This window comes from Rattus norvegicus, chromosome 1 (assembly GCF_036323735.1).
Source record: "Rattus norvegicus strain BN/NHsdMcwi chromosome 1, GRCr8, whole genome shotgun sequence".
Taxonomy (NCBI): domain Eukaryota; kingdom Metazoa; phylum Chordata; class Mammalia; order Rodentia; family Muridae; genus Rattus; species Rattus norvegicus.
The window spans coordinates 239,452,170-239,478,649 of NC_086019.1; the positions used below are offsets into that span (position 1 = coordinate 239,452,170).

General features: G+C 43.8%; 1 protein-coding gene across 43 annotated transcripts in view; it reads right to left on the reverse strand.

The window, feature by feature from the left end:
* Sgms1 (sphingomyelin synthase 1) overlaps positions 1–26,480 on the reverse strand; it is a 271,205-nt gene that overhangs the window by 42,179 nt on the left and 202,546 nt on the right. For 4 of the 43 annotated variants that reach the window (XM_063265790.1, XM_063265754.1, XM_063265737.1 and 1 more), the window contains one exon: positions 24,602–24,691. The exons of the other annotated variants lie outside the window; for them this stretch is intronic. The gene's annotated coding sequence lies outside the window, so the exon portion shown is untranslated. The remainder of the gene's footprint in view (positions 1–24,601; positions 24,692–26,480) is intronic. 43 annotated transcript variants of the gene reach the window in all.

Below are 26,480 nucleotides of genomic sequence, written 5' to 3' on the forward strand. Positions count from 1 at the left end.
GATCTTCAAGGAAGAAAATAAGCTAAGGCAGTCATTCTGGAAATATATAGATGATTTAATCAGGCAAAACCACAAAATAAATAATTTAGGATTATTTATTTATACTTCTTCAAAAGAAGTTATTATATGGCCTTGTCACCTGGAATAGTGTCTAGAAATGAAACAGTTTTGGTGTTAACAATAACCTACCACCAGAATTACTCAGGACACAGGGTTTTAAAAATTAAAGCATTATGACAGGACTCAGGAGTCTGAGGCAGGAGGATGGTGAGCCTTGGACCAGCCTGGGCTACATAGCAAGACCTTATCTCAAAAAACTGTTACGACAGTACAACATTTACAGTACCTCCCCTAAAAGAGTAGAATTAGGGATTAATTACAAAATGGAATACAAATCAATAATTCAAGTCATTTTACTATGAAGCAAACAAACAATTTGCAAAAGCTTCAATTTCAGATAAAGGTTTCCAAATCTACTAGAACTTTCCATAAATGTCAAGAAGAACCTAATGACCTCTTCAATGAATGAACTATTTAATTCTCCATTAACTCAATTGGAAATCTGCTGAATGCTTTTTCCAGAGCAACTCAAATAGGCTATACATTTTCTTATTTAGCACTTGAAGAGTAAATTTACATAAGAATTTATAAAATTATATATGAAAGGTTAGAGTAACAATGTAGAGGCTGAAGGAGCAATATATTTATTTCTATAGTTTGAGGGGGGAGTGTTAAAGATTCCTTTTGATGCTATAACCTTCACACTGGCCTTTCTTTTCAATTGCTACTACACGCAGTGTTCACAATTCCACAATCCAGCTTTGGTTCAGAAATAAAACCATCCCTTATGAAAGCACTAAGTGTGTGCTGACCTACTTTACGGAGCTTCAAGGGGGGCTTGCTTTAGAAAAGGCACATCTCTGACTTCTGGTCTAGCCAGACCACTAAGACTTTGGCTCTGAGAAGTTTTACACTTGGTGACATCTCTCAGTCTCCACTTGACCTTGTTTATTTAATTCTGTTTAGTGCTTAGATTTTGCACTATCTGCAGAGTGTTCTTTCTCTTGGCTGCCCTACAGTTTATCTAATAAATAGTCTCCCCCTTTGAACTCTTTGTTCCCATGAATGCTTGAACTACACTGAAATGTAGCAGCCCTCAGTGTACAAGGGGAAGGTGACTTTTGGTTGGCAAAATTAATAGGATATAATGACAAGAAAGCAGTCATGCAGCTGTATACTATGAACAAAGTCTACCCCAACCCAGACATTTCATAAAAGTGTATTTCCATAAATATTCAGCAATCAGAGATTCCAAGATATCATTTATTACAAAAATTAGAAATACATTAAAAATTTGTTACACAGGTGACTAAGTACCTAGAAAAGATTGTACCACATTTCTAGATTTATAGTGATATTTAGAGTTTTATGATGGGAACACCAGCTACAAAACAATATCAATTTTGTTAACACAAATGTATAATAAATACCATGGAATCAAAGTCAAGGCATTGTTAGTGCCTTTTGTCTTGGGATAACAGAATTATAACATAATGTTCTGCTTCTTTCCTCCCAGTATTTTAACTCTCTCTGAGAAGCACATTTTACTTTTGTCTGGAAGAGAAAAAAAACCCTTTTGTTGTTCTTCTAAGTATCTTGTTTTAAAATACGAAGGCTGCACTGTAAGTTGGAAACATGCCTCCTACACCGGCCTTCTGTAGAAGTAGGAAACGGGCTTGATGACATAACTAGACTCTGCTAACAGAACCCCAAATCCCTCAAGTCCAAAAATAGTACTGAGAAGAGAGTCGATCCACCAACAAAGATAAAACTAAGGCCTAAGTCTCCAAGCATGACAAGACTCCAGGCGCAGATACTCCCCGCTGTTCCAGAGAGAAACCAGCCAGGAGACCTACATTACCTACTGCCGAGTTTGGGCAGCATCTGTCCACTTGGGCAGCTACAGAATGGAACGGAGCTCTCCCCTGCTGGTTTTGATGGGAACTTGCTTAGCTGTCGAATATTCACCACTACAGTTTTCCTTGGGATCTTATCAAAGCCTGAAGAGAATCCCTTCTCACTCAACCCATCAGCGGCCTCTGCCCAGTCCCTCCCTATACTGTCTGCCTGATAGTCTGTCATTCTTGGATTTGGACTCATTCTAATGACACTGGACATAGAACATAACTAATGTTTCAAATTCCAGCAGCTCTCGAGGGAGCAGATGTGCACAGCGCAAATCCCATCCAGCCAAAAGTGTGTCTCCACTCCCACCACACTTCACTCTCGGCCTTTCCGTTCTTTCAGATCTCTATGCATTGAGCTTTATTAGCTGAACATAAAAGCATGTGTGTGTAGCTCTAGTCTGCCTCAAAAGTAAACCAAGGTTGTGGGGAAGAAAGTCAACTGGCTTAGGTTATTTATTTTTTAAACTGACGGGGGTTGGGAATATAGGGGTAGTGTACTGCCAGAGGCAGAGTGCTCGCCTGGTATATGTGAGGCCCTGACTTCAGTTCCCAGTACTACAGTAAAGAAAACCAAGTGTTCTAAGTGGATATAGTCACTCAAACAGCCTTCCAAGGAGCATCCGGGAGGAGAGCAGTTATGAGACCTGGGGAGTAAGCGTCACAGTCCTGGGAAGGCTGACCTTGGAAGGGGCAGCAGACAGCTGCTAGAGGGGAGGGCTCTGAAGTGCATATAATGCTGAGACCCCGAAAGAACCCCTCACCCAGATTCCTGTGAGCAACCCCAAGCTGGACTCGGCTGCAATAATTACTTAGGGCTGCCACTGGGTCCCTTTTGGTGGTGAGCAGACTTTGTGTGTGCACATGCATGTGTTTGTGGCTTTTAAATCCTGCGGGAAAATTTTCTCACATAACACTGCCCAAGAAAATACAAAAAGGAAAAAAAAAAGGAGATATCTTTTAAAACTGTGTAGTGATTTCAGTGTAGAACTAGTCATAGAAACCACTCAGTACCTGGTGGGCAGAGGCAGGTTGATCTCTGAATTTGAGACTGTCCTGGTCTGCATAGTGAGTTCCAGGACAGCTGGAGCGACATACTTAGACCTTGTCTCAGGGGGAAAAAGCCCATAAAACAACAACCACCACCAACAACAAAATGGGAAGTAGAAGGGACACAATTTGCCAAACCTAAAGGGTACACCAAGCATCCCAAAACGGCAGCTGAAAACATATAATATTTCATTATTATTTCACATTAGGGAAAGAGAGCGAAGCAAAAAGATAGACAAATGGTCCATCCTGTTTTCAGCTTGGCTGTGTTTTCTTCCACATCGCTCTAGTCATAACGTGCAGGCCCTGTCCTTGACTCCCTTCCGTACCAGACTCAAAACATTCCCACTCAGTCTGTTACTGCCATCTACAAGCAGAACTGTGAGTGTACGTCCTTTAGTGCCAGATAAACAGGAAATAATGGTTCAGGTAATTAACACATATATCGTTCACACAGTAAGAATCCCTCTGGATTCCCTAAGGTGATTTCAAATACATCCCTCCCCACTCTCACACAATATCAGAATGTCCTCTAAGATTAAACATTTTGGTTTATAAATTACTCTTCTTAAAGAATTTTTTTCTTCAAATATATTGTTTTGACTGTGAAGTATGGCTGTAAACGATCTATGAACTTTGGAAATCTGGTGCCATAATCCGCACATTTGCCACCAACAGTCAAAGCAGCTGTCTTATGGCTGAAGACTACCCCGTGTCAAAATGTGATGCAGGCAGGCAGAGAATGGTTCTCTAATTAATATAAAATCCTTTATATTCTATGTGTTCAAAGTAAGTTTCCCTAGTGGACTGAGGAACAGAAATACCTCCGAGTTGGTTAATTTAAAGTCTTCCATTTCACTGAGGAAAGTCTACCAAACCACACTTAACGTGATCCACGGATGCAGGCAGAGAACCTCATTTAAAGAACATGACCTTGGGGACTGATACCGGATTTAAAATTAGCAACAACTCACAGACCCGGATAGGAGAAATCAAGTTCAAGCATCTCTCCCCAAATACACTTAGAGTGCTTCTTTGACAGCCAGTTAAGCTCAAACTGTTTTCAGAGCAGAGTCCATTCTAAGGGGGCTTCTGAATGGACTGCTCTTCGGGGCATGCTGTGGGCACCGGCGGCCACGGAAGCACTGCGACTAGGTTTCCTCTGTGCTCGGCTCTCCTCCTCTAGGCTTCGTGGTCAGACGAAGGGTGGAGGACTTCAGGGAAAGCAAGGGCAGATCTCTCCCTTTGCACACCTACACCACACCAGCCTTGGGTCTCTTCCAGGAAGCAGGTGTACCAGCTCCCAAACATAAGCAACCACTCACCGGCTTCTCTCCTAGTGTCAGTGACTCCTCCGTTCTAAGATCTGGGAATCAAAACCATCTAACGCTTATTTCTCTGAGCCTCTTTTTAACAGTATTTAAAAACAAACAGTTCCTAAATAACAGTTCTTTTTAGAAAAACAAAGACAAATAAACCCGAAGCTCAGCTGAGATCCTTACTCAGGATGCAAAGCCTCGGCACAGCACAGAATCACGCTGCCAAGAGACTGCCCTTGAGCTTAGGTATCAACCACCAGGGGGCAGCATAGCGGTAATGAGCTGGCCAGCGCCCCAGCGGCCTCCAGGTTCTAAAGGACACTGGAGTGTACCTCCAACAAGAGTCCAACAAGGTAGTGAGACTGCAAGAGGCAGCCTCTGTTTTCTGGGCCATCAATTGACACTGTCTTTCCAGTCCCTTTATGTATTTTAACGTACATTAGCAATATAGTTCTTTTTATATAGCTGAACTATTCTGCAATCTCACAAGACCATTTCTAGGACCCCAAGGAAGTATAAAAAGCCTAAATAACAGAGATCATCATTTACTTGGGAGATTAGCCCTAAGAGGTTCTTTGGAAATTCATCCTTGTCTTACATAAAACTTTAGTAAGCTTTCCCTCAGTGCAATAAAATGAGACCGTTAATCAATGGTTTACAATTAAATTATAAACATATAAGCTGTAAAACTTGTTAACAAAAGGTATGCTAAAATAATTTCGAATAGATAAATCTCAAGAAGCATGGGTAGGCCTCTTCTCCACTGGACCGAATAAGCTCTGTCCTTTTAGGAAGCCCTGCGTGTCCACCACTAGGGTGTGTTACAAGGAAAGGACAGAAGTTCAAAGTTAGTGTAAATGTTTTCTCAGGTTCACACGTGTTTAAAGTCTTTATCAGTCAAAGCACGATTGTATAAATCACAGCTTTAAAGCTACAGACGACATACTCCAAATAAAAAGATAAGCAATACAATCACAGGTTTTAATGATATAGATCACAAATATGAAATGCCTTTCAGAATCTGATAAAGAGTCTAAATAAACAGGGTATAGGAATCTTCTAGTTGTATTCATGTATAACACACTTACCACATATTGGGCTATACACACACACACACACACACACACACACACACACACACACACCAAGTTCAATCTCACTAGCTAAAAACAACTACACACTGGCAGAAGTTATGCTCTGGTTATTGAGGTGCGAAGATGAACCATGTAAACGAGAGACGGTGTTGCCCAAATCCCAGGCCCGTGCATTCCACTGCTGAAGCCATCCCTCATGCCTACTTCCATCACCAAGGCTCGGGCAACGCCAGACTTCGCCAGACTTCGCCCTGGCCTCTGCGTTGCACCTGTGTGGAGCCCATCACCCCCAGCCCTGACTGTGATTCCTCTCTTTGAAATCTGGTTCTTAGAACAAAAACGCATCCTGCATGGCTACCTGTCACAGTAGCCCTCTCTGTCTTAGATGGACGGCTGAGTCTGTAACTGCCACCCTGTTTCCGGTTTCTGCTTCCGAGCTATGTGCAGACCAGAATCACGCCACTTCTTGCTTTTAAATCTGTTTCAGCAGGTGCCTCCATCACTGCTCGGTTGCTGTGAAGAGACACCATGACCAAGATAGCTCTTAAGGAAGAGTGCATTTCATTGGTGGCTGGCTTGCACTTTCAGAGATTTGATTCCTTACTACCATGATTAGTTTGTACGCAGGTGCTGGGGCAGAGAGACCTATATCCTGCTCTGGAGGAAACACTGGGTGTGGCCTGGACTACTGAAACCTCAAAGCCCACCCCAGTGACACACTTCCTCCAACAAGGACACACGTCCTAATCCTTTTAAATGGTGCCACTCCCTGGTGACTAAGTCAGTGGGAGCCCTTCTTAGTCAGACTACCACAGCAGGAGAGGTAAAAACCTGAGGGCTCGAGGGCTCCGGCTTAAAGCTTGCTTATTCTGTTAAAAAGTGCACTGCATTTCTTTATTATTTTGTGTGGCTGAGGGTAGGCATATGCATGCCAGGGGTATGTATGGAGGTCAAAACACAACTTATACCTTATCTTCTTCCACCTCATGGTTCCCGGGTTCATCTGGCTTGGTGGGCAAGCACCTTGTGGGCAAGCGCCTTTACCCACTGGACTATCTTGTGGGCTCAAAAATGTATTTATTTCTTTTTCCTTCTCACCACTCCCTCCCCCCTCTTCTTTTTTAAGTGAGAGGGGATCTCAAGTAGTCCAGGCTGGCATCAGACTCCTCTGTAGCCTGGGATGGCTTTGAACTTCTTGCCCACTGCCTCTATTTCTCGGCTGAGGGGATTACAGGCTTTGGATCCACAGCCAATTTTGTTTTTGTTTTTGTTTGTTTGTTGGTTGGTTGGTTGGTTTTGTTTTTTGACTACTGCAGACAGAACCATGGCTTTGTGTACGCCAGCAGATGTTCTACTGACAGATGTAAGCTCCTTCCTCAGCAAAAACATCCCTGGATGTCTTAACTTTACAGAAGGAATTAATCATCCCACTGCTTTTCCCAACAGGAAAGGCTCCCGGAGGGTCCCAGAGTTTTCATTCTTTGTCATAAAGAAACACAGAAACTGACATTATACCAAAATTATAGATTATCTGAACAGCAATGAATTAAAAACTGAACATTTCTAACTGTAAGCATCTTATCTTTTATAGAAAATGAAGCCCTCACTCTTTTCAATGCCTGTCTAAATCCTCTTTGGGGTGTTATCTAATCAGATTTTTAAGGGCTAGGGATTTAGGTCAGTGGCTGAGCACTTGCCTAGTGTTTGCAAGGCCCTCAGTTTAATCTTCATTAATGGAAAAGAAAGAGAGGATGGGAGAAAGAAGGGAGGGTATTAGAGCGTGTAGAGGAAGGCAGAATTTAGCACCTTAGGATAGCAAACAGCTTTTCCAGATTTACTGGGAACTATTTTCTTACCATAACACGAGAATGACATCCCCGAAAGTATCTATTACAAACCAGGGCTTACATGTCAGAGAAACAGAGAAATCATACCATGTCCTTGAAAGGAGAGTCTCAGGTCCTCAGAGAGTTCTGGGTGGCAAGATTACCAAAGCTCTGGCAGGCCAGTGCCACATCCACTGCACTAAGACTCAGCTCGCACATATCTATTTATAAGTGGAATGAGCTTTTCCCTTTCAGAGAGCCAGCATCAAGGGAGCTAAGGACTGAAGATTACACCACTGACAAAGCACCTACTGGGTACAAAGGGCTGCTTGCTGGCATTCTGTAAGCCCCAGGGATGAATATGTCATAGATTTTACTCAACTACATTAAAATGGTAAAATGGAATTCCTGCTCTTTAAAAACTTCTCCCTTCTGCGTGTTTCCTTTATCTTAGTAACAGGAGATCCCACCCATCTTCTTCTCTGACAAAATGTGCATATGCCCATCATCTCATGCCCCCTCCAGTCTATAGGAGCCCATCCATCAGTTTTTCCTTGACACATAATCGATCTCCCATAACACTCCTACTACGGGATGCTCCCACTTCCGCCTTAACCACTTATTGCGTCTGTGTTCAGATCCTGTCGATTGTAGCCATTAACAGAAAGGCTTGAGACTCTGTCACACTCAGTGTCCCAGCTCGGGTCCCTGCCACCTACATCCCCACCTCTCTCAAGCTCCCTTCCAGCCACAGTGGCTCATCTGCTCACCTCACGAACCGCACTGGCCACCTGAGCAGGTCTCAAGTGCCCCAGGTGTGCTTTCTCTCAGTATCTTGGGTTAGGGTCAGGTCTCTTAGGGTCTTGGCACTTGAGGCTCCTCTCAGATTACCCTCCCCAGGTTCCTTATTATTCAGTTCACTCCTTTGTTTCAATATTTTGGTGCAAATACCCTTTGCATCAGCTGAACCCCTCTAAACCATCACTTTTCATACTACTACTGTTTCCTGTCTTTTATTTCCTCAATATCTTTGTAGCCTGAGGTTCTTCCTTGACTAGAATGCAGAGTCCAACTAGAATATAGGCTGAATAAGGCAATGGGTCTCACACAGCCTGTGGTGCCTCATATTGATGCCAGTGTTAAAGAACCTAGAATCACCTAGGAGACAAATCTCCAGGGGCGTCAGAGCAGGTGTTGACCTAAGAACCTCCATAACTATGAGGGGTGCCATTCCATGGGCAGGGGTATTTGGTTGAAGACAAAGGGGAAATGGAGCAGATTATCATCCTCTTGACCGTGGCTGCAAGATGACCAGCTGCCTCAAGCTCCTGCCACCATGGTAGACTGTGCCTTGACTGGTGTGTAGAAACTAGCCCTTTCTCGAGAACCATAAGCTGCCTTTGTCACAGACTTTTGTTACAGCCGTGTGACTAATATATGATTATCTGCTAAGAGGAGTAGCTCTACAGTTTCCCGGGAAGGTTCTGACACACTCTGCTTTGGTGATGGAAGGTCTCCCCTCACCCCCTCATCCTGCAGTGCATCGTTTAGACTAAATGATCTCATTCTGAAGCTCCGGCCTGTCTGAATCTCTCAGCGTAGTTCAGGTGCTAATCTTTCTGCCTCAGCTTCCCAAGTGGTGTATATAGGCAAACACCGTCATGCCAAGCACTTCCTGGTCCATGTTTGTGCTTTTATTAGAGAAGCCCCCTTTCTTTGTGTGACTCTGAGTTGACATGAAGCAGGTTGAGACTTGATGGGCCCTGGCTGGTGTCTGCCTTTCCTGCGGCTGCTGTAACAAACAGCACAAACTGGACGGTTTTGAAACAGGAAGTTCTTCTTAGTCTGGGGATTAGCGGTCTATACTAAACGTGTCTGTGGGCTATCCTAATTCTCACCCCTCTCCCCCTCAGCTGTAAAGGCCTACTCATTGCCTCTTGGCATCCCATGACGCTCTCCAGCTTGTGCTGTGATCATTCAGCCTTTACACTGCCCGTGTGCCAATTCTCACCCTGCCCATCATGAGGACACAGGCGCTCACACACCCACCTTTTCCCTAGAAGAGTCTCTCGTGTGATTACTGACTGCAGTCATTTCTGTGTCTTTCTGATTTCCTTCCTCACATTTCTTCCTCAGTAAACTCAGATACACCGCCCCCCCCCAAAAAAAAACAAAAAGAAAAAACACCAACCTTTACAAAAGGTGTGCACCAGAAAGAGAGAAGAGGGAAAAAAAAATAAGCCCAGTTCATTTATATTTTATTTAAAACAAGAACACACGACTAAGTATTTTGAGTCTAGTTACACACTATAAACAATCTAGCCAGTAAACTACACGTTCTTTTGTATAAACACAGAGCTGGCAAGCAAGCAGGTCCGATGGCGATGTGTCAGAAAATCTGATCCAGGCCAGTCTCTCCTTTTACAGCCAATCCCAGCAGGAAGGTCTGCAGTGTTTAACAAAGCTCAGGGAATCCACACCATTTACTAATCTGAAGGTTTCATTCATAAGTACTCCACACTAACACACAGTTTTCAGCTGAGGAGAATAGCAGTTTGCCCAGAAAAGGATTTTACTGTTTGAAGAATGGATGAATACATATGGCGGGTTGTTACTAGTGTTGAGTGAGTCTGAACAGATCTTTCACTACCTCAGGTCCCACCTAAGAGCTACTAGATAAGCCCCGACAAGAACACCAGAATAGCGCACTGCATGCGGGGTTAACCAAAGAACCCCAAGGTTTCTAGGCCCAATAGTGTACTAAACACCTACATTTCAATCACTACGCACCCCAGACCATAAGTAAAGCATGCTCTAGCTAAACAAGGGAGGAATTATATCTTATACAACAAGCAAGTCCTACTTGGAACTAGGACATATGGAAGGAGTCAGTGTGTAAAAAAGCAGGTTAGTCTGTGTCCAGTTTAAATTAAAGCAACAGCCCAACATCATGCAAGGAAGACACAGTACCATCGACCAAAGTCTTTTTTTCTTTTCTTTTCTTTTTTTTTTTCTTTTCTTCTGAGCTGGAGACCGAACCCAGGGCCTTGCGCTTGCTAGGCAAGCACTCTACCACTGAGCTAAATCCCCAACCCTCAAAGTCTTTTTCTTAAGGACTCTGACAGACCTCGGGGAACCTGAGTGTGACAGGGACTTGCTCTACCTGAACATGACCCTAGCATTCACCCAAATCTTTAATAATACTTACGCTTCAGAATTTTTATTTCTTAATTGTGGGAAATATTAAAAACGAGTGAGGATAAATATTCAGAAATGTTCATAGAGGAGAAGGGCATGACAGTGCACACCTATAATCGCAGCACTCAGAAAGCTGAGGCAGGGGGATGGCAAGATGGAAGCTAGCCTGGCTTACAAAATCAATTTCAGGCCAGTGTGGGTACACAGCAAGACCCTGTCTCAAAACCCGACTGCTGTGGTCCAGCAATAAAAGGTGCCTCTTCACTATGGAATACATGTTATTTTAATGAGTGCAGAGTGACTTGTACACAGCAACCTGTCGTGGGGTTCATTTTAAGATGTATTTCCTTATCACAGATTTATACTTACATTTAGATATGTACATGTCCAGAAACATAGATATTCCATGTGGGAAGATGGGTAAGCAATGAGAGAGAACATGAAATCCTACCTTCTTACACATGATTTATGTGTCACAACTAGATATTCTATTCTTTCAAAAAAAAGGACTGGAACACAGAGGGAGAGCAGAGAGAGGGAAAACAGAACAAGAGTTGCCTAAGAATTCAAGTGCAGGGTGATATGTCCCTTTAACTGTGAGTGGCCACCAGGAACAGTGCCAAGGCTGCTGTGGGCTTACCACAACCCATCTTCCTGGAAACTTACATGGCTGGGACACTGGATAAACCCTGTTAATCCAGCAGTCTTGGCAGGGCCTCCAGGAAGCTGGTTAGCAGCTGCCTCCCCAAGACCATAGCAGGCATTTTCACTACCAGGCCAGGGGCAAGCTCCTTCCCTCCGGAGCCCCAAGACCTTCCTAAGTGCCAAAACTCCAGTACTCTTGAGAAAGACACAGCAGGCCACCAAGATCTACCATAGCCCAGACAGACTCTACTGGTCCTGTCCTAGACACGGAGACACGGGTTTCTAGAATACAGATTTAGAACAACAACTACAAAACAAACAAACAAACAAACAAACAAAAAACCTACCATGATGGTTGTAGTGGTGGAGGCCTTTAACCCAGCACTTAAGAGGCAGAGGCAGGTGCTTATCTGTGAGTTGGGGGCCAGCCTGGTGTTCAGAGTTAGTTCCAGGACAGCCAGGGATACACATTGAAACCCTATCTTGAAAAAACCAAACAGAAACAACAAAAACTTTCCCCAGTGCTGTAAAATAGTTACAGACAGCAGCCATGAGCCATAGAAAAGAATCTGACATGGCCTGCCCAATCTGTAGCAGGTCCCTAAAAACCCAGACTGGAAAGACGTCTGATGTTCTTAGTTTGTCTGTGTTACTGAGGCTACTCTAAGGTCATGAGACTCGGTGTAGAAACTTCCATGCTGTCACCTACTTGTCCCCTGCCCCACCTGGACACTATCAGAGGCTGAGCTGGACTGAGGCACGAACGGCTCAGAGACCATTCATTAATGTACCGCCTCCCTGGACCATCAACACTGAGATTTACTTAGTAACATCCTTAGTTATTAGATGCTTTGTTCAGGGTGTTGAGTGTACTGCTCTTCTTATTGAGATGAATCAACATAAAGACAAATATTCAATTGAGAACTTAGGACCTAGATGTTGGGTTGGGGGGAATTGCTCAGCTGGTAAAGTGCCTGTCACACAAGCAGACGGATCTGTGTTTGGATCCTCAGCACCCAGAGTGGAGAGAGGTTACGAGAGACACACGGCACATACACAAACATACATAGTGGGACTAAGTCCTGTGTGTGGTATAGGAGGCACTGACTAGGAACACTGATTGCAGGACCACTTGGGTGGAAAGTGTTCTGAAAACAAGTTAAGGCTGCAGGCGCTGCTGGAGCTTCTCCTCGCCAAAGTGAAATTTCCCGTCTCCTGTGCTTTGGTGAGACGGTGGGCAGACAGCTGGAAGAAGGTCAACTTGGGGCGACTCCGTGAGTTTCTTCCCTTACTATTTTCAGCTCATTTCAGATTAAACTGCTCTTGGCATTAAGGACCTGCTTTTCCTCGTTATCTGAAGAGCTAGCAGCTTTCGTTTTGAGATGATAAATGCTCTACGAAAGGACGGTGTCCATCACCGCTGGGAATTCCTGCAACCACTGCTGCGGTATGCATGCCACGCCCTCCACAGATCCTGTGATTAAGCCCCTGGCCCTTGATTCCTTCAGGGAAGAGGGCCCTTCAGGGGAAGTAGCTACTGGAGAGGAAATTCTTATGTGTTATATCCTGGACCTGGCTCCTTCCCTTTTAAGGTGTCTCTGTACACTGTTACAGAAGTGAGAAAGTCACTACTGCTAGATTATACACTAAAAAAACACTGCAATCTGGGATTGGGAAATTTAGCTCACTGGGAGACACTTACCTATCAAGCATGGGGCTCTCTCTGGCTTTGGTCTGCAGCCAAGCAGGGGCTGGGTTGGAGGGGTGAGGTAAAAATTTTACTTCACTACTAGAAGAAAAGTGTTTTCTTTGTAAAATGAACTATAACCAGCAAATGAGCCAAGGAGAGAGAAAAGAATCCAGTCATGGTAAACCAGCGCAGGCTCTGTGAATAGCTTACCAAGGGGAGTTTGCCCACTCCACCCTTGGCCAGTCGTTCCTACTTTCTGGGGCCAGAGGATGGTGGAGAAGGGAGACAGGTGGTTCAGGAGATAATGAAATTCCCAGTTTGCTGGGGAGTTTAGCATCCCCCTGCTGTGTGATCAAGAAGGAAGAAGGCTTTGGGCACCCCCACCCCTCATCGCCCCAGATTCCTGCCCCTAGCCTCCTCTCAAGCCCTTCACCACCTCAGCTCCTCTGCACCACAGCAAGAAAACTCAAAGACAGGAAGGTCACTTGTTTGCTTTTCCTTTTCTAGAAACTTTCCTGACTGAGCTGGAGTTGAAACACGGTGAGATCAGACAGTTGGATCGTGTGCAGTCACATACATTTTCTCCTAGTAACTTTACCATGGAATAACCTTGTGAATTAAGAATTGGGATTATAGATGACTTCTGACCCAGGGATTTCGGTTGGCTCCAGACAGCCTGGAATTGGAACAGAACTAGTACTCTTGGGTCCAAGATGATAAGGGACATGGAAAGTATCGGGGCATCTGATATTGTCAGTTTGAATGAAGCTTATATTCAGCAAGTGTCCGACAGTCATCCTTCGCTGTCTTGTTGGGCTGCTTGGTTTTGCAAGACAGGGTCTCACCATGTAACACTGGCCTGGAACTTACTGTGTAGACCAGGCTGGTCTCAAACTCACAGAGTTCCTTCTGCCTTTGCCTCCCGACTGCTAGAATTAAAGGCATGTGCCATGATGCTCAGCATGATCTTGCTTTGGGGGAAATATATCTTAGATAAATAGGTACAAAAAGCAAGAATTTGAGTCAGTGTTCCACATTGCTAATATTCCCTGATTTTATTCTGCATAATTTCATAGTTCAAATTTTATAATAAACACATTACTTTCATAATCAATAAAGGCTACAAAAAATGGATGTACTAAAGGTGGTGCCTTCCACAAATACAACTACACATATACATGTTATCTCCCTTCTCCACTCCAAAAAGCTCTGCACGCACGCGCTCATCCTTCATGATAGGCAGAAAGTGAGAGACAAGACCCAATGAGCTGACAACACTAAATTTAGCAGACGGATCTGAGTTGCACTTCTCAACAACACCCCCTGAAATAGTCTTGTCTTACAAAACTAAAGTGCACAGGCTTGTCACTCTGGGCTTCCCGGGGCATAGAGTTCTAGCAAATGCTCCCAGGAATCACATGTTATTAAATGGAGTGCCACTGCCAGCTATTACACAATATCCAGGCAAACAGCACTCTGTGTCTCTCCGACACTCGGAATACCCACAGATCAGAGTCAAAGGTCAAACTCACTCCCTCTCCTCCTCTCTGTGTTCTTTTTGGTGTTGAGTTGAGCCAGGGACTCACTATGAAATCTGGGCTGGGTTTCACCGTGAGGCTCCCAGCCTGTCTCAGCCTCTCAGGAGTATGATTAAAAGTCTGTGCCTTCATGCCCTGCTTAAGGTCAAAATCCAGAAACACAATCATTAACCACAGACATCACAACCTCACATAACAAAGATTCAAAGATTTGTAGTAAGAACATTTTCCCCAATACATATTGAAATTATTAAATATGTTTTATATTATTGCTGAATATCAAAGATTTTAGGTGATCATGCTGCACTATTGAAGATCTAAGGCTTAGGAAATGAGTGACAAGTCTCTGACTCCAAGTCCAACCCACCGAGTTATCGGGATCACCCACCTTTCCATTGCTTAGGGAGACAAAGGCAAAGTTTCTCTCTTTCTACTTCTCCTACTTCTCCTTTCTCACAGTTTAAAAATAACTCCACTTGTCAGGGTTTCACAATTTCTATGGGATTCTCTTTTAAACTTCCAGTCTTCTTTAGGGCCTAACATCTTAAAACAAACACATACGCCCTTCCTCATGGCAACTATCCATTAAGAGAACAGAGAGAGGGCTTCCTCCCTTGTGCTTTGAATTAAACAGTGTAACCCAACCAGAGGGGAAATCTCAGACTGGAAGATAAATATTATCTGAGGAAATAACAATGGTTTCTAAAGACAAGGTTTGATTTTCCTAGGTAGAAGTTTACCTGTTTGGTTTGAACTCCAAAGAGCAGTGCGTCACAGGTCTGTCAGGACTTGTGGACCACAGTGTTCTCTAGATATGGCTTTATTTATGTTCATGAGAAAGGACTCCTTGCAAAGCACATGTTATCACAATTATGCTCTCCTTTTGTTCTCAGTAGGCAGTGAGATACTAGCTTCTTCCAACATAAAATAAAAACTACCAAATGGCCATGGGGTTTGGCTCAGGGGAAATGCCTGCAACATGTTTATATTTAGACATGGGACGGCCTTAAAACATTAGTGCTCAACATGGCGCTACGTGACTACTGAAATCCCTTTCCATTTTTATCTTGAGGTAACCGTGTCATCGTGGGGGGGTGGGGCTTTTGGAGGTGACAGTGTCATCATGACAGAGCCCTCACAGAGGGGACTTAGTGTCCATACAAAAAACGAGACCCAGGAGTACCCTTGTCCCTTCCGCCACCAAAGGGTCTGGTGCTAACAGCCTCGGAAGATGCTGCTGCACTGGCCACTGAGCTGGGCTTCAACTTCTTTCCCCGCCTGAGGATGGGCAGATATTTCTGTTGTGTATGCTGTTTTTCAGTCGTGGGAGTGGACTGGGACTCACCTCTTCAATACTTGGCAAAATGTTCTTTCTTCCCAGGTGACTACCATTCTGAAAGACCTCAGGCTGTCTCCAAGCTGAGACTTTTGTTACCGAATCAGAAAACAACAGTAAGTAACATTATCCTGCCGAGGGGTTTCCATCACTTTCCCCTGTTGTTCTGAAATAATGTTCTTAAAGTTGCAAGAACAGTGTAGGAGACTGAGGTACGCCCTTCGTTAGCTATGTATCACGTCACAGAACCATGGCACAATGACTAAAACCAGGAACTGAACATTAGAGCCTCGACAATAACATCCTTGTCCTTTCAATTCCACTAACTCCTCTACACTCACCCTGTGAACAGTTAATTTTGCATCTCCTTACCCTCCCCACACAGGTTCCTCTTTCTTTTCTTGTTTCTTATGACCTGGGCAAGTCTTAAAAACACAGCGTTCTGTAGAATCTGTCAGTTGCATCCATCAAGTTTTCTCCTGAGTCAACCAGGGCCGTGACTCAGGCTACAGTATCCAGAAATGAAGTGGGTCCTCCTCAGTTGTTCTACCAAGCATGCGTTTTACTGTTTTATGATGCTCATCTTGACTCCATGGTTCAATTTCTTTACATATTTATGGTCAATTGGGAATGAGATGAAAGCTTTGGAGTTTGGTAGTCTTAGGTCCAATGACTTTTCTATCAATTCCTGCCACCAATCACAGGGCAGGAAAGTCTGTTTTATCTTCTAATGTCCTCTTCTGTTCAGCATCCTATAAAGACAAAGCTAGCGGCAACTATAAAAACAACTGATGCACACAAACAGAAAGCTTATAGCCAGCGACTATAGCTTATGGGCGCACTCTGACATCACACATCACGATTACTTTGTGAGTGACCTATTTTTATGAATGAGCCAAAATAAAGGAATGTCAGGCGGAGTAGTATTGTGGTTTGATCTGGAACTTTCTAAATGGGCTCATGGCTTGAATACGTGTTCTCTAGCTTCTACAGATATTTTTGGGGAGAAGGTTCCAGAAAGTTCAAAAGGAGGCCTAACTGGAACTAGAAGGTCACTAGAGTGGCCATCCTCGGCAGGATATTAACCACATTCATCATGTTGTGAATAGTGGTCCCCTGACACAAGTCCCAGACGCCATGATATTCTTGCTGCAGGGACTGACACCAGTGGGTAGAGCCCCAGTAAGCTGGTTGGGGCAGTCAAGAAGCAACATCACATCTCGCAGCTTAGCTTACTCCAGTTTTTTCTTTGGGGAAGGAGCTGGATAATAGGAGCTTGGAAATGTGAAGGCATTTGTGCTGGGTTTCTAGCACATTAAGCATCAGAAGCTGAATGTCTGTTTTCTTACCACTCTCTGCAACAACCCAAAGGCAGACTATGATCACGCTTAGAGCCTTTTGCTTGGTGTGCCTGCTATCACTGTAGCCCTTAAAACTCAGCAGATATACAGCAAGCAAGCATCTTCGGGTATGGTCCTCAGAGTTGCTGTTATTTCTCATCTGCTTTAGAATTATTCACTTTGAAACCAACCATAAAATCAGGTATGAGCAACAAAATACCCAAGAGGGAAAGGAATGTCAAAACTATTTTTTCAGCCATTCAGGCTCAAATTCTGCTCCATTGCAACAGTAATGGGGACACCAAGGCGAAGGCCCTAATATGATCATAGTCTGCCACTGGGCTAGTTACAGAGAGAGGCAGAACCCAGTGACATGGGAGTCTGTGACGGTATCAAATGGTTCCACGAGGGGCTGTGCTTGCTACTGTGTGGTACATGGGATGGGTATGGTTAAGTGTGGGCCTCCCTGAGCACCTCCAGACCCTTGTCTGGTATTTCGAATTTCCCCAATATCAGATACAACAAGTATAAAATATAGAGGAAAGAGCACGCTCCAATTTCCAAACACTTCCCAACAGCGCAAAGCACATCCCGGAACAGTGTGTATGGGGGTAGGGGGTAGAGAACTATAGTACTGGCAAGCCACTTGTGCAACGGCTCCACTGCTCTCTGACTTATTGGGACGGCATTTCAACACTTCCATTTGCACAGCTACTGTGAGACCTGGTTAAGACATATAGACAGAAATCTCTTAAGAAGTGAAATGTTGCATGTCTCATCATGTCTCATACCAGGGGGTAGTAAGCTGATCAATGATGAATTTGTAAGATGAACAATTCCCTGGTGGATTGAGATACTCCAAAATGAAATCTAAGCCATTCAGACACTGAAGCAGGGTTGCTGTGAAACGTTGACGTCATCCTGGGCTACATGGTGAGTTCAAGATCTACTGGTCTACAAAATGAGGCCGTCTCAATATTGAAAAACAAAACAAAACAACCAAACAACAGTAAAACACAGCTTTCTTTCTAGGAAATAAAAAAACCAAAATGGACCTAGTGATGTATGTGCATTTAGAGCAGTGGTTCTCAACCTGGGGGTCATAACCCCTCCAGGGGTTAAATGGCCCTTTCCCAGCAGTCACCTAAAACTGTCAGATAATACATTAATAACAGATTAATAACAGTAGCAAAATTACAGTTATGAAATATCAATAAAAATAATTTGATGGTTGTGGGTCACCATAATGTGCGAAACTTCACTAAAGGGTTGCAGCATTAGGAAGGTTGGTACCCACTGATTCAGTCTCAGTATCCTAAGCCATAATTTTTTTTATGAGCTTAAAAATGATAGAAGTCATTATGACTTAGATCTGAGTCTCCTTCTAAAGCAGCACCATAGAATAGGTGCCTGATTGCCCTCTCATTCCATAAGATGTGGAGGTAGTACATGTACATCGAGTCTACACTTGGAGTGGTCTTCTTGAGGAGACCATTCTATCCAGGACGAGTCACAGGATAAGGATGGCAGAAAGTACACTTCCATACCATGACCAGGCCACAGTTCAGATGTCATTTCAGAATTAAAGAAGAGGAAAAGTCAACTGACAAAAGTAAACAATTGAACAGCAAAGACAGGAGTAAAGTACAAGGATGAAATGGTATGTCATCTAAGATCTCCTTAGAAGTACTGTCTCCTTCAGACGGAGGGGGCAACGAATAGGAGAGAGAACAGGAATCACAGAATATTTGAGCAAATACCGAATAATAAAGGTATCAGACTTACTTTACTACCTGACATTTACAAACTGTCACCATATAAGTTCTGTCTAATCTTTCATGATCTACTGGTCCCCTAATGTTCCAAGAGCATTAAACTCTTGATCATAATTTAAAACTGGCATATTGGAATTTTATCTGGTTTATACTCAATCTGATTGAAAATGAAATATACATATGAACATAAAGGGCTAGAAAATGTCAAGAAAATTAGCCACGGGACCTAGAGATTAAGGAGGTGAACGCCCAAAACCTCTCCAGTGCCACAAGCAAACCAGCCATCGTCACAGGAAGCCAATGTTCCTTCCACCAAATCTTGGGCAGCTGACCCTCCAGCACTAACTGTTCCCTTGTCAATAGCCATTCACAGAACAACCTTTGATCACAGCCAGTCCTGATTCTGGAAGTGCACACATGTCACCTCGCCAGCATGGCCCAGACTAACTTTCACCCACATTCACTTCCTCAAACTAAACAAATCATGTCAGACAATAGTGGAAAGAGAAAGTAAAGGTGAAAAGATCAAACTCCATGGGCAAGGACGTCTTGTGTCGTGCTGAAAATATGGAGGCACAAGGCAGAGATGTGGCACAGCATCTGTTGAGCAAGTATGCACTAAGTCTTTAATTGCTGTTTTCTTACTCAACCTACAGCTTTCCACTCCTCATTTCTCGTCCAGACCCAGAGGCAGCCTGGAAACATTTGAGCAACACCACGATGACAGATAAGGAGACAGGCCAGGAAGGAGACTGTACTTTCAGAAATTCCACTTCATTAGGTCACTGACCTGTCACTCAGTTGATCAGCAGGCTTGATAAAGGCCCTGAATACTGAGACCAATCAGTAGGGCTTGTCAAGAGATCCTGTGGGCTCCAGAGACTGTCTCAGTAAGCTACAGATGGAGATAGGTAGATATGGCTGGGGAGATGGCTACTGTCAAGCCAGACAACCTGAGTTTGATCCCCATGACCCATGTGATAAAAGAAGAAAGACAGCCAGGTGATTGTGGTGCACACATTTAATCTCAGCACTTGGGAGGCAGATGCAGGCAGATTTCTGAGTTCAAAGCCAGCCTGGTTTATACAGTAAGCTCCAGGACAGCCTGGGCTATACAGAGGGACCCTATCTCGAAAAACAGAAAGATAGAAAGAAAGAAAGAAAGAAAGAAAGAAAGAAAGAAAGAAAGAAAGAAAGAAAGAAAGAAAGAAAGAAGAAAAGAGGGAGGGAGGGAGGAAGGAAGGAGGGAGGGAGGGGAAATTGTCCTCTAACCATTTGTATGCACTTGCCTACATGCAGAAGCATTGTGTATACACACACACACACACACACACACACACACACACACACACACACACACACACACACAGAGAGAGAGAGAGAGAGAGAGAGAGAGAGAGAGAGAGAGAGAGAGTTCTTTAAAGTGTCTTTATGTTGGAACAAGTAACGAAGACTTTTCTGGTCAGATGCAAAGGTCTATTCCACAAATGAGGACTCCTTTGATCTTATGAGGGACACTCTGCTCAGCCCATCTTCTTGGAGCAAGGTCCTCATTACTCAAATGTTTGGAGAGACATCCTGTCTCCACAGATCTTACAAAAGGACAAGGAAAGCCACATGTGACCCAATACTCTGCTGAAGGAGAAACAGTTTCCAATCCCTTGTGACATCTCTCCTCTGTTTTGAGGAGAAATTTGTTTTGCTTGGAAGCTGATCCATTCCCATCTTCTAGAGAAGTGCACCCTGGGAGATTTTTCATTTTGCTTTAGCCACCAGGAATCACCCCACCATCTGGTGGGCCAAACCTCGTCAAGAGTGCATCTAAAGATTCAGTGCTGGTCCCTGAGGAGCCTGAGCCTAAAACTCACCCTCCATCGGGAGCCCCATGCACTTTAGGAGACTTGAATTCCAGGGTGACAATGAATGGAATGGCAGAACTGATGGCTCCAGGCTAAAACTACATGTACATCGTGCACCATATTTTATGGCACATGACAAGGCAGGACCACTATCAACCAGAAACTATATTCAATTATTCGTAGTCTTCCCAAAGGCTGTGTGTGTCTCTGTGTTCTTAAAACAGATGTGTATAAATTCTGGAACCAGACGTTATAAAAATGGAAATGAACTTACGTAAGTCTGAGGTTATATTAAATAAATGTGCATTAGGAAGATAAGCACACTGTGCCATACAGTTACCCATTCCTTTGTTTGCGTCAATCTTTAAGGACCACCCTCTCTCTTTCTATCTATCTATCTATCTATCTATCTATCTATCTATCTATCTATCTATCTATCTATCTATAACACACACACACACACACACACAATTCTCTGCCTTGTCAGTATCAACTAATTTGATATGAATGCTTGATGAGGAAAATATTGATGTTCAATGCCTGTGTCTTAATGTAAGTCCTGTAACAACCCTGTATCACAAAGCTTATCTTCTATTTAATTTGTACAGACTACTTCATAGCTTTCATCTATCAGGAAAAGCTTAGCAGAGACTGTCTGTGGCACCTGAGTGAACACACATGTAATACACTTACTCCACTGTCCAGAGCTTTCAAGAGAAACAACTCTTTCTGCCTGCTCTCTCTGCCACAAACCTACATTCTTGTGACTACAGCCCCTCTCCAACCTAAACAAAACAAAACACTTTCATGGTACTAACCTGCCACACAAGGGTTATGTGTTGGGACTTTGGTCCCTACTGTCATGTTGGGAGGGGACATAGACCTATAAAGGGTAGAGCACATTGGGAGATCCTTGAGTTATTGAGAGTACTGTTCAGGAAAGGATGTAGTTGATTCTAGCAGTATCCAAAGTGAGCCCCACACAGACGGAGTTTTTCTAAGGGAAAACCCACACTAATTCCGGTCTAGTTCATTGTCTGTCCCTGGGAACTCGTTTGCACAGGTTCCTCATTCCTGAAGGCCTCACCAATAGGCCCACGGCAGGCACCCGAGGGTGAGGCTGATCTCAGTAGCCTTTCCTGCCTTCAGGACTGGGAAGTAAATGAAGCCTTTGTTACTCAACAGGGTGCCCTCCGGTTTCAGTACAGTACCAGGAACCAGGCTAATCAATGGCTTACTGTTGCTGTTCGTACCTTTCCTGGCAAAGCAAAGGTCTCACACTTCAGTGGTTCTGGTTGCTTGCTAGTCACAGCAGACTCTGCAACTCCAGCTGACCAGACACCAGATTCTTCACACAAAAGGCCCAGCAGTGTCTCCAGGATCTCTGCAAACTCATCAGCCAAGACGCACTGTTCCCACCATTCTTACCTTTCAGGCTCCTACAGAACACCGAGCTCTCAACACTCAAAGGCTTTTCTGAACCCAAGTTCCAAAGACCTTCCTACAATCCTTCCCCAAAACAGGTCTTTCGCACTAACGCCCCACTACGCTGGTACCAATTTCTGCCTTACATCAGGGTTTCTATTGTTACAATGGATGAAACACCATGACCAAAAGCAAGTTGGGGAGGAAAGGGTTGATTTGGCTTACATTGAAGGAAACCAGGATAAGAACACAAACAAAGCAGGAAACTGGAGGCAAGGGCTGATGGGCCACAGAAGGGTGATGTTTACTGGCTTGCTCCACATGGCTTCCTCAGCCAGCTTTCCTATAGAACTCAGTCCAGGGACAGTAAGATCCACAATGGGCTGGATCTTCCCCCATCAGTTACTAATCAAGAAGATTACAGCTAGATCTATCTAATGGAGGCATTTCTCAGTTGGGGCTCCCTTTCACATGACCTTAGCTTCTGTCAAGTGGACATAAAACTAGCCAGGTAGTACCCCTTCACATTTACACACAACGCAGAGCAAAATCAAGTTAAGTCGCTGGGGTCTCTAAGATGTCATTTATTTACGTAACTCCTCTAAACAGGTATTAAGTCACAAGCCCATGCTTGTCTAACTAGTCAGCTTCTTAAGCAGACGAGGAAGCCGCCCCTCACTGTCGGTGGTGTTAGACGATTTAAGCCTGGCAATGCCTTCCTGCATTGTTGAGCAACGTTTACCAGGACGCGGATGTGTTTGCTTCCAAACCTGTTCCCTCAGGTTGTACTGGTTTCTGCTACTACGGGATTTAATTAAGTTATTAACTAATAAAATGCAAGGACGAGAGGGAAAATGAGCTGTTAATTCTATAAAATTAAATTGAACGTTTTAGTGGTGCTTTAAGGACGGATAATCAGGTGACAGAAGAATGCTACCGAACTAGTACTGGAGATGACTTCATTGTTCTAAAAGGGAAACGTGGCTTAAAAACCTCCAAGAAGTTGGCAGTGGGCGGCTTCTGACGGTTTCTACGTTCTGGTATCACTTTAAAGAATGAAGGATAGGATGCTATCGGTGAAACGTGGGTGTGGTTCTAGGATGAGAGTAGCCAGCACAGCCCAGTTCACATAACGTCCCATGACACTATGCATGGAGCTGAGAAAAACCAAACAGTTTATTAATTTTTAAAATTTATTTCTACATACCTTGGTCAATGTGATTGATGACTCTGTGGGGAAAGGTACTTACTATAAACTTACTACATATAAAACCCTAATAATCTTAGGCCAATCGCCAGGGCCCACATCGAGAAAGGAGAGACCCAACTCCTGTAAGCTGTTCTACATGTATTCCCTCCATATAATAAACAAATAACTAAATAAATAAATGTAATGCTATACTTTGATTATTTCCCTCATCGCCTCTAATGGTTGGGGTAGGTATAACTTATTTTCAGCCTTAAGTGATTTATCATTCAACTGTGCACCTTAACTCCACTGCTGAGATGAACAAACCAAGGTCCGGTTTCCTTCCCACCGCACCTCTGACCTTCTTTTAAAAAGTATTTTTATTTGTACATATGTGTATGGGTACAAATGTATGTATGAGCGCTACATGGATGCCATGCAGTTGCCTGTGAAGGTGACAGAGAGTCCCATCCACTGGAGTTCCAGGTAACTAAGTCACCCAATGTAGGGAACCTAGCATAGATCCTCTGCAGGAGTAAAGGATTCTTAACTGCTGAGCCATTTCTCCAGCCCCACTCCTCCTCCTCCTCTTCCTCTTCCTCCTCCTCCTCTTCCTCTTCCTCCTCCTCCTCCTCCTCCTCATCATCACCATCATCATTGTTATCATTATTATTGAACAGTATCAAAACCAACAAAGCTTTGTCTCCACAGAGTCTCACCCTGTCCTCACTAGCCATCTGTCTAGCAGTCTGCCTGTCACAGACGTCCCTTTTGATTGGGCTGGGGTCCTACCTCTGGTGACCCACACTTCTTACTCTCTCATCTTTATGCAGTCCTTTGCCTCTTGAAGTCTGGGACTTGTCAGCTACAAGCTGAACAGAGCATAGCAAAGACTGACTGGTCCCGCCATGTTTCTCTTTCCAGGATACTTGTCCCACAGAAGCCCCGTGCTCAGCATCTGAAATGGTTAGCAGGCTAAGAATATGCAAAGCAAAGAAGAAAGCTTCAGGTCTGTGGAAAAGGTGTGATTCTAGGACTAGGAAAAGTCATGAGCGAGTCAGTCAAGAAAAATGAATTAAGCAAAAGGAACTAAACTCACACCTCACTGGACGCTGGTAAATTAATATACCTCTCTGGTTATTTTTCTTTCGATATAAAAATACAGGTACTGCCACACCTACCTCCCAAGATGCTTCAGGTCATAGGTAGTACCACAAGCCAGGCACAGCCCATGCTCAGAAAACCACTCCTACTTGTACTAGTCAACTGTCTTAGTCAGTGTTCTATTGCGGGAAGAGACATCATGACCATGGCAACTCTTATAAAGAAACCATTCAATTAAGGTTGGCTTACAGCTTCAGAGGTTCTCATCATGGCAGAAAACATGGCAGGACACAGGCAGACACAGTGCTGGAGAAGGAGCCGAGAGTTCTACGTCCAGATCTGAAGGCAGCAAGAGAGAGACACTGGGCCTAGCTTGAGCTTCTGAAACCTCAAAGCCCACCTTTGCCACATTTCCTTCAACAAGGCCACACCTCCTAATCCTTTCAACTAGCACCATTCCCTGGTGACCAAACATTCAAATGTCTTGAGCCCACAAGGGCTTTCTACTCAAACCACAACACCAGCTCCTCACATGCAGTTGAGTCTGCTCTCCAGAGAGTTCTCTTTCTCATGTCTCCCTTTTCTTAGTGTCTGGACCCAAAGACTCTCTTCAAGAAGTGAATGATAGTAGTTTAAAAAGCCTGGAGAGATGGTTCAGTGGTTAAGAGCACTGTCTACTTTTTCACAAGACTAGAGTTTGCTTCCCAGCACTCACACAGAGACTCACAACCATTTGGTTTTTGGAGAGCCAATGCCCTCTCTGGCCTCTGTGGACACTGTACACACGTGGTGCACAGACACACATGCAAGCCAAATACTCACACAATAAATAAAAATATAGCTCAACAACAACAATAACAAAGTAACAGCATCCAGAGAGTAACTTAAATGTAGTTGCCACTCCCTAGTGGCTCCCAAAGCAGCATCCTCAAAGGAGCTGTAAAGAAAGGTGAATGGGACAAAGCCGTTATTACTGAAGACCTACACTCCTTTTCTAGAATGTTCCTGGAAGCCATAAAGTATTGAACACAAAAATGTAATCATCCCTGGATGGTCTTTTCTCTCAGTAACAAAAGAGGCAGAGGGCTTGTTTGGTTAATTCTTTACTCTCCCTGAACTTCTTGGTTAATTCTCTACTCTCTCTTAACTTCTTGGTTAATTCTCTACTCTCCCTTAACTTCTTGGTTAATTCTCTACTCTCCCTTAACTTCTTCAAAAGCAGAGGTTTTTGGAAAGTGGTAATTATTCATTTAAAGTGGCAATTAAAAATAAATATATGTGCGCTGTGAAGAAAAATCCCAAAGTAGACCAAGGGAAATCAGAGTCCAAGCAGAGCTGCACCTGCAGAGAGCACACATCCAAATGCTCGCAGGCCTGTCAGACGCTCTGAACGCCTAGCCATGCCTCCCAAAGAAAGGAGCGACAACGGAGTGGGAGTGTCTTCAACTGCCTGTGTAGATACATGTTTATTAGTCTTTAATCTAAAATGGCTTGTAATAGCAATAAAATAATAATTAAAACCTTTAAGGGAACAAAGAGCTGGCCCAATGGTTAAGAGCACTTCCTGCTCTTAACAGAAAACATAGGTTTGACTCCCAGCACCCACAGAACAACACACAACTTCATGCATCCATAGCTCCAAGGGATTTCATATCCTCTTCTGGTCTCCATGGACACCAAGCACACATGTGGTGCACATACGTACAAGCATGCAAACATTTATACACATAAAATAAGTATTTCAAAATGTATTCATTTATTAATCTACAGGGTTGAGTACAAATGGGTTGTGAAACTTTTCTAAGTAAACTGAGGTAAATACTTCACGTTAAAAACAGGCTTGGTTTGTTATGACCAAGAAAGCTTTAGTAGTATTTCCCACAGGGTCACATTCTAGCAGGTTCCTGCTGTTTGGGTGGTGTGCTCTCATAAAGCCAGCACCTATTGAGTTCTCGATCAAAGATGGGGTGAAGAAGAGAGGAGAACGTGGAGGCCAGGGAAATGTAAATTTATATCTTTGTTCTCTTTAATACCCTAAATTTCAGGAGAGGATTAATTAGTACTTTCACAAAATAAATTAAGGTAAATGGCATATGAAACGTCTTGCCATTCAAACAAAGGTCCACAT